We start from the raw sequence: 12277 nt of genomic DNA on the forward strand, positions 1-12277 counted from the left end.
CGGGCCCATCTCTTTGATCTTCAAAGAGGCTGTGCACTTCCGACCTGGGCATATGCCATTTCTTTGAGGACTAGAGGTAGTGTAACCCAAAAGAACTTCTATTGGACTGTTGTAAGAACATTTGTTGTTTTGGGTACATTTTATTATTGTATCAGGTTTCTAAGTGCTACCCAAAGAGTCTTGCCTAACGGCCTGAACTATCATTTTAATGGGGAAAAGGAAATTATTAACTAACTCTGCCGTACCCACTAGAAAGCCTCCAGTTTACACAGAACAAACACTGCTTTCATACCTAACAGTAGCAATGGGAGCAATTGAGAGGCAGATATCTGCCGTGGAGGAGACATTAGAGGTAAACACACAACGTGTTAGCGAACATAATGACACCATAGCGGAGGAGGGAACTGAGAGCACAACCAAAGGGGTTCTTATCCCCCATTGCCGCAAAAATCGCTTCATACAGCACACAACAGATACAATTGACCTAATAAGTGACCGGGACTCCTTTAGCCAACCGCCACAAAAGCGGATAAAGTTACCCCCGATTCCTACAAAGGGCACAGACTGAGTAGATCATGTAATCCCCACTAGAATCAATACTCCGAATAAAGCGAAACCACTTAAAGTTAAAAAAGTGTTAACAGGGAAAAAACATCAGCCAGAAAAAAAATACTAATGCAAAACAAAAGGAAACGGATAATAGGGCCTTAGTTACACTGGTTACTAATTTATATCTCTTTATAAGGGATTCAATCTTGAAGATTGAGGAAAGAGTCCACACAATAGAACATACTCTGGTGGGACTTTCTGATAGAGTAGCCAATAAAGGCTTACTAAGTAATCATCATGAAAGGGCTGTTAGTGAGATGGTTACAGGAGGGAGTAGTATAGCACACAGTGTTCAACCCCAGTCAGCTAAATGTGAAGTACAGGCAAATCTGAGCATGCCTAATGGAAACCCTGATGACCAACAGTGAAGTTTTATCCACAAAAAGGGCAGCAGGAATATAGAAATGGAAAGTCGTAGGTATAGATCGATTGCGCTGTACGAGCATAAGAAAGATAGATCAACAAAAGAAACACATAAAGAACCACAACTTCATTTAGACCTACCACCAGCGTGCACTCCATACACACTAGTTTTAGACAATGTGCCCAAGTTGAGACCAGAAGAGAAGGAAACATGGGAAAACCTAAGGGATAAATTGCTCCACTGGCTAAGTAGAAGAGTGGGTTTAACTAACCAACTCTTCATGGGCTTCAAAATGGCCAGGAGGATTAACTGGGTAGGGAAAGGATATAAGACTCTCCAAGGGGACTGCATAGTACTAACTTTTAAACAGCCAGATTTAGTAAAAAAGTTCCTCTGGAATGGGAGAAGTGTGTCCCTAAACGAAACTGAAATTAGCATTCTCTCCTTAGGCTACATTTACAAACCTGAAGATATAATGGATAGGAACAGTATAGATCGGTACATGGAAAAGGTATTGGCTATCTCCCAAGTATCACGCTAGAGAACCGTTACGCACCACTGACTTCCCCACAGGAGACAGACTGACTGGAGGATCGTCTAAACGACCCTAAGGATGCCTAGCCAGAAGTTGCCCCCCACCCCCTGTGAGTGGGATAAGCCAAATGGGAAGTCTAATGTTATGTTATGTTAATATTTATTTATTAAGCGCTCGTACGCCCGTAGGCTTCATGGTGCTATCGAAAGGAACATAACACACAAAAATACTCAAAGGTAAGCCTGATTAAAAAGCCATGTTTTAAGAGAATGTCTAAAGGTGAGAAGGTCTGGGCTCATTCTTAAAGGAAGTGGTAAAGAATTCCAAAAGGTGGCTGCGAGATGGTCAAAGCAGCAGCCGCCAAGGCGTTTTTTCTTAAAGGTCGGGACAATCAATAAAGCTTTATAGGCAGAACGAAGATTCAATGAGGGATTATATCTAGAAACAAGGTTTTTTTTAAATTTTGGACCTGTGTTTTGTAGGGTTTTAAAAATAATACATCCCGTTTTAAACGCAATCCGCTGTGTCACAGGCAGCCAATGAAGTTGTTTCAGGCCAGGTATAATAGACTGCCATTTTGGTTGTTGCAAAATAAGCCTGGCAGCTTGATTCTGAACAAGTTGGAGTCTTTTTAGCAGGCCTGCTGGAAGTCCCAAATAGAGACTATTTGAAAAGTCCAGTCGGGACAGAACAAGGGCAATGATAACCTGAGTAAGAGCGGGTTGCGTCAGAAACTGGGCTATTTTTTTTATTTTCTTAAGTTGAAAAAAGCTGGCGGAGACCACTATGCCAAATTGTCCTTTCAGAGAGAGAGCTGCGCTGAGTGTGACTCCCAGACTTTTAACCGAGAGAGATCTCGTTGGTGGGACCCCCATACTATGTGGCCAAAAGCATGGACTCCAACTTAATTCACTTTTCCCAGGCAAGATTAATTCTGTCTTGCCTGGGTTAAGCTTTAAGTGGTTGAGGTTCATCCACCTCTGTATGTGTGTCATGGTGTTCTGAAATTCCACCACAGAGTCTGTAGTGTTAAGAGGAAAGACAAGTTGGAGATCATCCGCATAGTTATAGATGGTGACTTTGGCGTTCCTTAGAGAGTATAATAGTGGGCGGAGATAAAGATTGAATAATAGAGGTGATAATGATGATCCTTGAGGTACCCCACATGTAGTGGGAGTTCTACGAGCTGTGAAAGTGCCAAGTCTCACTGATTGCGTACGTCCATTGATAAAAGAGGTGATCCAGCTTAAAGCAGGGCCCCTGAGGCCGGCTTGTTCGACACGGTTGATAAGAATGATGTAATCAACCGTGTTAAACGCTGCCGACAAATCAAGGAGCACGAGGGCCTGGTGGATGCCTCTGTCAGCATTGTGTCTTAGAGTGTTTTGGACAGCAAGGATCACGGCTTCCGTCGAGTGACAGGGATGGCAGCCAGCCTGGTTAGGTTCCAGGTATTCAGATTTTTCAATAAATTTGGACACACACGTGGAGACATGGGCTTCCAAAATTTTTGATGCATAGGGTAGAAGAGATATTGGCCCATAGTTTATTGGGCCATGTGGGTCTGCTCCTAACTTTTTAATCAGTGGAATGAGCAAAGCTTTCTTAAAGCTGCTGGGCACTTTGCCCTGTAGAAGTGATTCCTTTAGCAGCGAAAGAACGCCCTGTGGAATAGCCGACCCCACCGCTCTGAAAATATATGGCGAACAGATGTCATCAGGTGATCCAGACTTGACACGTGCAAGGAGATCAAGCAAGACTTTAGCATCGATGGAAGGAAAGGTTTCTAAAATAAAAGGATTATGATAGACATCATCCAGAGGGACAGGGAGCAAAGAGTTTAAAATGCTCTGCTTTATAGTAATGATTTTATTTAGGAAGAATACATTCAGAGAGTCACAAAGCTCCTGTGTAGGAGTAACCAAAGGGGTAGTTCTATCACTATTGCAAAGATCGTTCACTATGTTGAACAAATCTTTTGTCTTATTCTGTGAATTCAATATTTTTTCTGAAAAATAATCAGTTTTCTGTTTTAAAATAGATTTTTGGTAGGGAAATTCACAGAGGGTGCATGGATATCAGCTGCCCGTTGGATCCAGTGTGAAATGGATTCTTCAATGACATTGATGTCTTTAGTCATTGGGGGAAGGGTAGCGGCCAAGGTGTTCAAAAAAGCCGGTGTGTTAATACCCTTCCATTTCCTAATTTTTCCACCCGCCTGGATTGACTGTTTTGTGCCTCTATCGATGGTAAGTGTAAAATGTATAAAGAAGTGGTCAGACCAGATGCAGGGAGTGATGGAGGAGATGGATAGGGAAAGATTATGAGACCATATTTGATCCAGACTATAGCCTTGCTCATGAGTGGGAGAGTGAATCTGTTGGATTAGATTCAAGTCTAAAAGTAGGTCCTTAAGTTCAGCTGCCTGGGGGTCTACCTCAGTAACATTAAACCAGAAATTAAAATCCCCAAATGAATCAGAAAGTTGTTTTTCCTTAGCAGAGGGATTCACTACTGAAAATCCCCATCCTTAGACCATCCAAGTAATTGAGTCTATCCCCGGGAATATGTGTAACTTGCATCACCAAGGAGGCCTAAGTGGCCAGTATCCGATAGAGCCACAGAGACTAAATAACACTAATAGTCTAGATGATCTATTGTTTTCATAAACTGTTGACCAGACCAGGATCCTATTGTTTAATTTACATAGACCCTTACATCTGACAGTCAAACTCAAAATCAGGGAGAAGTTGTCATAAACAGTATCACGGTACTTTTTTTTAACATTGCAGGACTTCGTTCTAAATTACCCAATCAGCTATGGCAAAACTTTGTGAGTAAATTTGATATACTGTGCTTGCATGAAACATGGTCCATGGAGGAGAATCATATCATAGGGTACAAGACTTTTAATACTCCAGCAGTACCATCGGCAAGCGGGAGGGTGGCTTGTGTATATATGTGTCAAACTTACTAAGGGTAACCAAAGTATGGCTGGCCTTTTCAGAACCAAATTACCAAGTACTGGTTATGAAACTGGATAATTGTGAAACAGTCATATTGGTAATTTTTTATAATAACGCACAAAAGGATTGTGTAATTGATATGTTAAACCAGCATAGAAATGTAATGATGAACATTGAGAATGATAACAGAAAAAATGTGTTATTGGTCCAGGGGTGATTTTAATACTTCTTTGTGCCCACCTAGTGATGAAGATTTATGTGGTCTTATAGATAAAAGAGAATTGGGCCTCCCCCATTTTACTCATAATTTGCAGGGTGACGCTTTAAACGAGAGTCTTTTTTTTTTAGATATGGGTTTTGCAAATGCATTGACCTCACCGTCTATCCCATTTATGCAGACGTTTCATGGAAGAGGGTCAAATACAACTATAGACTTTATAATAATCCCAAACAGGTCTGCCTTTAGGGTTCAAAGTTTTAAAACCCATAAAAATGCTTCAAGTGATCACGTCCCACAAAGTTTGGTGTTATCGGTTGTGTCGAAAATACGGACAGTGCCTTCCAAATGGTTTAATAAATTACAAGGTTTAGCAATAAACAAATTAAATGGATATTCATTAAAATGGGCCCAGATAGAACCATCTGTAATTATGAAAGTAGTGGTAGAAAAAAAGCATGGAAGATATTCTGAAGTGCCTTGTGAGACTACACCACATGAAGACATAGTAGGGGCCTATATTCCTATTACAGGTGTTATAAGGAACACACTGAAAAGGAAAGTAAAAAAAGGACAGGGAAAGAAAAACGGCTGGTTTGATAACAACTGCACGAAAGCATATAATACCTTAAAGCATGCCTTACATAATAAGGAACGGGATAGAGTGGAAATAATGAGATGCCGGCATGCATATAACCTAGCGCTAAAAACTAGAAAGAGATAAATAAAAACAAATGCCTGGGCAGATTTACATAAGGCAGGTATAGAGAGGGACAGTGCTGCATTTTGGCGTGTGGTTAACTCCCCTTTTCTGAGACCTGAAACAACTCCAAAATTAGAAATCGCAATTGACGAAGAAAAATGGGTTGACCACTTTTCCAAAATGTATTCCAAACAAACTGTGGATAGTAACCAAATTCCCTGCCCTACATTACCTAGCTCTACAAATGTGCCTTTCCCAATTGATACAGAATTCACACTAGATGAAGTTCAACTAGCCCTGGAGGCTAGCAAGGTTAGAAAGGCCCCAGGGCCAGACGGGGTACCCATAGACATATTCAAACTAAATATAGAGTTAAGGGGCCCGTAACAAAGCAGGTCCTAGCAGCCGCTTGCAGGGTAGGTCTAGTAGGAACCTGGTCAGAATCACTGATGGTCCCAATCTTCAAGGAAGGCGATAGACAAAACCCTACATGTTATTGGCCAATCTCTTTTTTAGATTCGGTGGGAAAGGTTTTGGGACGTATCATTTTAAATCGCCTCCAGGAATGTGCTGAAGATAAAAATGTATTAACAGACCTGCAATTTGGATTTAGGGAAGGCTTAGGAACAGTTGAACAGGCCCTCAATTTAACGATTTTAATGGGAAAATATGTTAAAGCAAAAAAAGGGAAACTGTACCTAGCGTTTTTGGATCTCTCCAACGCGTTAGATTCTGTAAGCCACAACAAACTATGGAAAATACTTGAAGCGATGGGAGTTGAACTATCCCTAATCCAAATTGTGAGAGAATTATACTCTGATGCCAGAGTACAGTATGGGCCAAATGGGGAATATACAGCTCCATTCGCAGTAGAGAGGGGGGTTAGACAAGGCTGTGCCCTGGCACCCTTTCTGTTCACTTTGTATACCAACGGGTTGGAGCAAGCGATGCTCGAGGGGTGTTAGGATCTGCCTCAAATACAAACTCATCCTATACCCACCCTACTCTACGCCGATGACGCGGTAGTAATGGCTCAAACACCGCTAGAGTTACATTACAAAGGGCACTGACTAGATATAGTGATTACATAGTGAGTCTGGATTTAAAGATTAATGTCAGTAAAACTTATGTAATGAGTTGTGGAAAGGCAAGAATGAAAGAAAGACCTACTTTTATTGGTGGTAAAAAACTTGGAAACTCAAAAACATATCCCTATTTAGGAATCCTTGTGTATAATAAGGGCACCTGGAAATAGGCAATAAGAGCAAAAAAACTCATGTTCATGAAAACAACAACAGCACACGTAAATTTCGCGCAGAAAATAGGAAAAAGGCCGCCACAAGAATTGATTAAAATTTACAAAGCAAAATGTCCTAGTGTGGTACTATACGGTGCCGGGATTTGGGGTTACTGTAGTGTGGAAGACATACAGAAAGTGGAAAATGCCTTTATTCGTTATATACTGGCTGTCTCTCGCTCAACCTCGACTTTTATTTGCCATACAGAGCTGGGGATACAATATATTATGGATAAAATAAGGGTCCAACCAGTGCTTTTATGGCACCAAATCTGGACCTCTACTAAAACAATGTTTAACCAACAGGTCATAGAAGATTCTCTTAAACTGGACCAAGCCCTAGACATTAGTTGGTTAAAGTATATTAGAGATTTTATGGGGGACCTAGAACAACCTGAATTATTCCACAATGCAGTAAAAATGATGGACATTTCCAGGAAATGTCGCATCTGGAAGAACTCAGACACACAAGTGAAGTTCATAAATCAACAGTGCGGCCACATCAGACAATTCTTTCTTTGACAAAAATGCAACCCTATCTGTCTTATTATGGTACTGGGTACGGTAGATTCGTACTCACGCGTTTTAGATTGGATTCTTTTTTTTGTTTGGTATCACTCCCTATAACAAATGATTGGTCAAAACATCTAAATCCTTTTCCCAGTGACGGTATTGCGTCTCAAACTACAATTCACACTGTCTTATGTTGTCAACATTACAGGGAACAAAGAAAAAGGTGGATTCTTCCAATCTTGAAAATTTGGGGTTTGAGGCAATGTCGGCCTGCCTATTTTGCATTGCAACTATTGGAGAAGAAATTTTATACTAGAAATATTGCACTATTTATAAAAGCAGTAACTAAGAGCAGGAAATACCTGTACATTTAAATATATGGTTTTATCTGGAAAATGTTTTTTAAATAAAATGCGCCATGAACTGATAAACATTCATTATTTTGGAAAACGAAGTGAGGGAGCGCCAATATAACATGGTCTTGGTACTTTCCTAAAAATGAATTTAAATAGAATGTTCAATCTGTATAAATTTAGAATTGAAACATTGTTCTATTTTTGGCAAAAGAGTATTAACTAAGTCCTGGAAACAATGTAAATCTTAATGTATGATTTTATGTGGAAAATGGTTTTAAAGGAAACATCCCATGAATTGATAAACATTCTTTACACTGTAAGTTGGAGCAGGGGAGAGTTGATATAACATGGCTTCATTACTTTCTTAAAAATTAATTTAAATAGAATGTCTAAACTGTATAAATTTGTATCTGTGTATTATGCTTTTATGGTTTTTTAACGTAAACGAAAATCGAATAAAGCGAATTTGAATTTGGGTGTGCTAGTGACACAAGTTATGTGTCTAAAATTGATAATATATTTGCGCCCGATATTCGCAACGATGTCACAACCGCCAGGGCGGCCCAGGTGTACCATCGTGACGACATTACAAATATTGCTACGGCATCACAAATATTGGTGGACACATAAAAAATATATCCATATTTGTACACACTCGCCTGTCACTGTCACACACTCATGTATATCCTCACAAACTTACTCAGACACTCATACACCCATTCATATCCACTCACACACTTATAAATCCAACCACATACCCACTCAAATACCCTTGCACTCACTCACATACCTATTCAGGTACTTATGCACTCACTTACAGACTCACTTGGAGAGTGACACACCCATATACAGACTCACTCAGTGACTCATGCACCTACTTAGTGACTCAGTGATAGACTCAGGTACAGTTTCATACATACTTAGAGACTTTTACACCCACTCACAGTTGAAGGTTACCACTTTGGATACATGATGGACAGTCCGAGGTGCGGCAGAGTACTGGCATTTCTTTTTTGGATTTAAATACAGTGAAAACTCAATACATTGCCCTGAAGAAGCCCTTGTAGGGTGAAACGCATTGGCTGTGACTTCTTGTTTTTGAAGAAAATTAAATAAATAATAATTTTCTGCTTACATGGAAATACAGTGAATGGAATATCATTGAACATTGAAACGTCTCTAACAGATGGTATTGCATCTCATCTTTTTGTTGAAACTGTATTTATTTATGACCATGTGGCAGCTGGTTGTTTGAGGTGGGCAGTACACATGTTGTGACACAGGAGTGACTATACTGGGTGGTGCAGTTTTTTTGAGCCTCCCTGCCTTTCTATGCCGTTAAAGACACTGAAACATCTAGTGAGAAAGTTAGATTTGCACACAAATATTCACTCACACTGACAGGCACAACTGATACGTATCTTGTGATAATGATGGCAGTTTCTTACACACTTAAACAATCCAATATTTTACAGATACATTTAGAGGACCGTAGATATCACAAAGACAGACAACCATTTATGAACAAACTTACATACTCATGGAACATCAGCTCCTCATAGGGCCTCACACAGTTATTCACATATATGTGAAAAAACTGACACATTCATCATCATCATGATCTTTTTTCGATTTTAAAAATAAAATCATCAGAAAAGAAAAGTCAGTTAAAAAGAACAGAAATTGTTACCCACATAATCACACCTGCTTTAAAACCCCCAAAAGAAAACATATAAGAAAGAAGCAAACTGTGGGTTTGTGGGTGAATTTAAAAATTGTAAAGGAAAGCCAACCTGACTTTAGTGAAGTTCATTAGTTTTAAAACTGGTCGCAAAAACTAATACCATAGGGTATTGCATTTTGAACAGATCATAACAATGTTGAATGTGTTATTGACAAAGACATTATCACACTCTAATAGGGTAAAATCTGAATCCTTAAAACAACCATGATTAAAAAAGACTAAACACAGAAATAAATTTAGCCTGAAATAAGTTATTCTGGTCAATAATGTTACCTAATCCCAGTTCTTCGTGGACGATTTCATAGGGAACACTTTGTGGGACTCCCAAGATGTCACTTAAAAATATATTTTCAGCTACTTGTATCGGGCGAGCATGCCATAGCCCCACATGCAGGTGCCATAGCTCGGTAATGGGACACACTTCACCCTGATTTAATGTGGGTGCTCCCTAAACGGCATGAGAAATTGCCAAAGCTAAATGTGGCTCTGTTGAAAGACATCACATTCTGGGTTATGAGTGAATGCCAATTTTTGGCCAGAATCCAACTGGACCCCTAAACAGTTAAACTTATCTACTTGGCTGACATGTTGTTCAGCTACAATAAATGTCATGTTTTTTGTATTGGGCGGACCACACTTCATTACATGAGATTTTGAGAAGTTGGTGGAAAGGTCAAGGCTGTTTATACAATCAATAAAAAGGTTAAGAAGTTTTTGTAAACCCTTTGCTGTCCCAGCAATTAAAACTGTATCATCTGCATAAAGCAGGGCCGGTATAGGACGGCCTCCCACTTTAGGGACATCCACAGCTGGAAACTTGTTGTATTTGGTTAATATAAAAAATAAATAAAAATGGTGCTAAAAAAATACAGCCTTGATGAACCCCACGTCTCAATTTAAAGTGCTCAGTGCATTCTCAGTTAGGACCAAACCTGACACTAGCTGAGAGATCTTTGTACAGATCATTCAAAAAGTTGATTAAAGCAGGATCCACTCCCATCTAAGCCATCAAGGGCCACAGTTTGGAGTGATTGACTCTGTCGAAGGCAGAACTGAGTTCCAAGAAGGCCAAATGAATTGCCCCCTTCTTGACCTTAGTATATTTGCAGATCAGTAGGTAAAGGTTCAGATTTTGCTCAATAGTACCCCGGACTGGCTTAATCCCATACTGAAGGTCAGATAAAAAAAACGTTCTCCTCTGCCCATTCTTGAAGATGATCCAATAGGATCCAACCAATGATTTTCATCTCCGACTCAATCAAAGAGATGGGCCTGAAAAAAACCAGAGTCTGATCTGTTGCCCTTTTTAAAAACAAGGACTATTATAGATGAGACCAGGTTAAAGGAAAACTACAATTGACAGCTGAGTTCAAGTGCAAAGGCAGCCACAAGTCTCTATCAGTTTTATAAAGACACTCTAGCACCCCATCTGGCCCTGGTGCTTTGTTTGATGGTAGTCGGGAAATGGCTGCTATGACCTCATATAAATGGAAAACAATTTGCTGATTACTCCTCATGACCTTTAATTCCCCATCCTCAACTTCCAATCTATAAATAGCCTTAAAATGATCAACCCAGGCTTGAGAGGTAATAGTACAAGCCTGGTTAGAAAGATGATTGTTACAAAAAAAAAGAGTTAACCGCTCTTGTAAAAGCGGTGCTGTCTTGCTGACACATTCAAGTCTAACATGTAAAGACCTTATCAAGTGTTAAGCTACTCTTCTTCACCATATGACTGTCCCCTGAGGTAGGCTGTAGTTAGTCAATAGGGTATGCTCCTTTAAGTTAATGTCTGTGTAAGTAGGTGTATGGGTGACTGAGAGGGTATGTGAGTAACTATGAGTGAGTTAGTGTGTGTGTGAGTAGCTGTATGAGCAACCTCTCACACACCCGTACATATAACTGAGCAGTAAGGTAGGCTGCTAGTAGTTAATAGGATGGGTGCTATGTGCTTACAAGTGAACACATGTAGTCTGAAGATTGCCTAAGCTATGTATGCTCATTTAAACTAAATATTTAAATATATCAAATATGTAATGTGACACTAAATAATTAAGTGATGAATGTACTTTTCAATTTGTTTTATCAGCCATCAATATCTAGTTATCTACACTGAATTAACATGCCAACATAAAGTCAGAGAAGAAAGAAGTAGCAGCAAATAGAGCATCTCCTTGGGACTAAGAAACAAAAGAAAATTCAGAAAAGATGGCCAAAGAGAATAGGCTTGTTCATAAGAGGACCAAGACATTTGTTTAAATTGTTTGTGCACAACTGGAAAAAGTACAAAAAGAAGTAACGAAATATAAAACTGTAACACTGAGTACAAAGGACGAAAAGTCTCTGATGTAAAAAGTGCTTGGCTCTTGGCTCTTACCTACGTTTCCGCAGGAACGACATGCAAGAAGACAGGTCCCAACTTCCCCTGCCCACTCCCTGTAACCAAAAAAGTCAAAGCAACAGTAGTAAAGTAGGGGAAAGGGGAAAACAGGGAGAGAAGAAGACAGTATGCAACAATGTTTCCCACTCAACAGACAAGGCCAGGCAGCCAGGAGAAGTTCCTAACAGATGAGACAAAATATATATGAGTATGTGTAGAAAGTACTATTTAAAGTAATAGTATAGGGGCAAGGGGTTTCACTGTAAACTACCTGAGTGATTCCCTTCAACCAAAAAAGTCAAAGCAACAGTAGTAAAGTAGGGGAAAGGGGAAAACAGGGAGAGAAGAAGACAGTATGCGACAATGTTTCCCACTCAACAGACAAGGCCAGGCAGCCAGGAGAAGTTCCTAACAGATGAGACAAAATATATATGAGTATGTGTAGAAAGTACTATTTAAAGTAATAGTATAGGGGCAAGGGGTTTCACTGTAAACTACCTGAGTGATTCCCTTCTTCAATTATATAGTGGCAGGCTATCTGATTTGAATCTATGGTTGCCTGCAGAAAAGGAAAGGAGGACCGTCAAAAGGGT

Source organism: Lissotriton helveticus, chromosome 12 (genome assembly GCF_964261635.1).
Source record: "Lissotriton helveticus chromosome 12, aLisHel1.1, whole genome shotgun sequence".
In the NCBI taxonomy this organism is placed as follows: domain Eukaryota; kingdom Metazoa; phylum Chordata; class Amphibia; order Caudata; family Salamandridae; genus Lissotriton; species Lissotriton helveticus.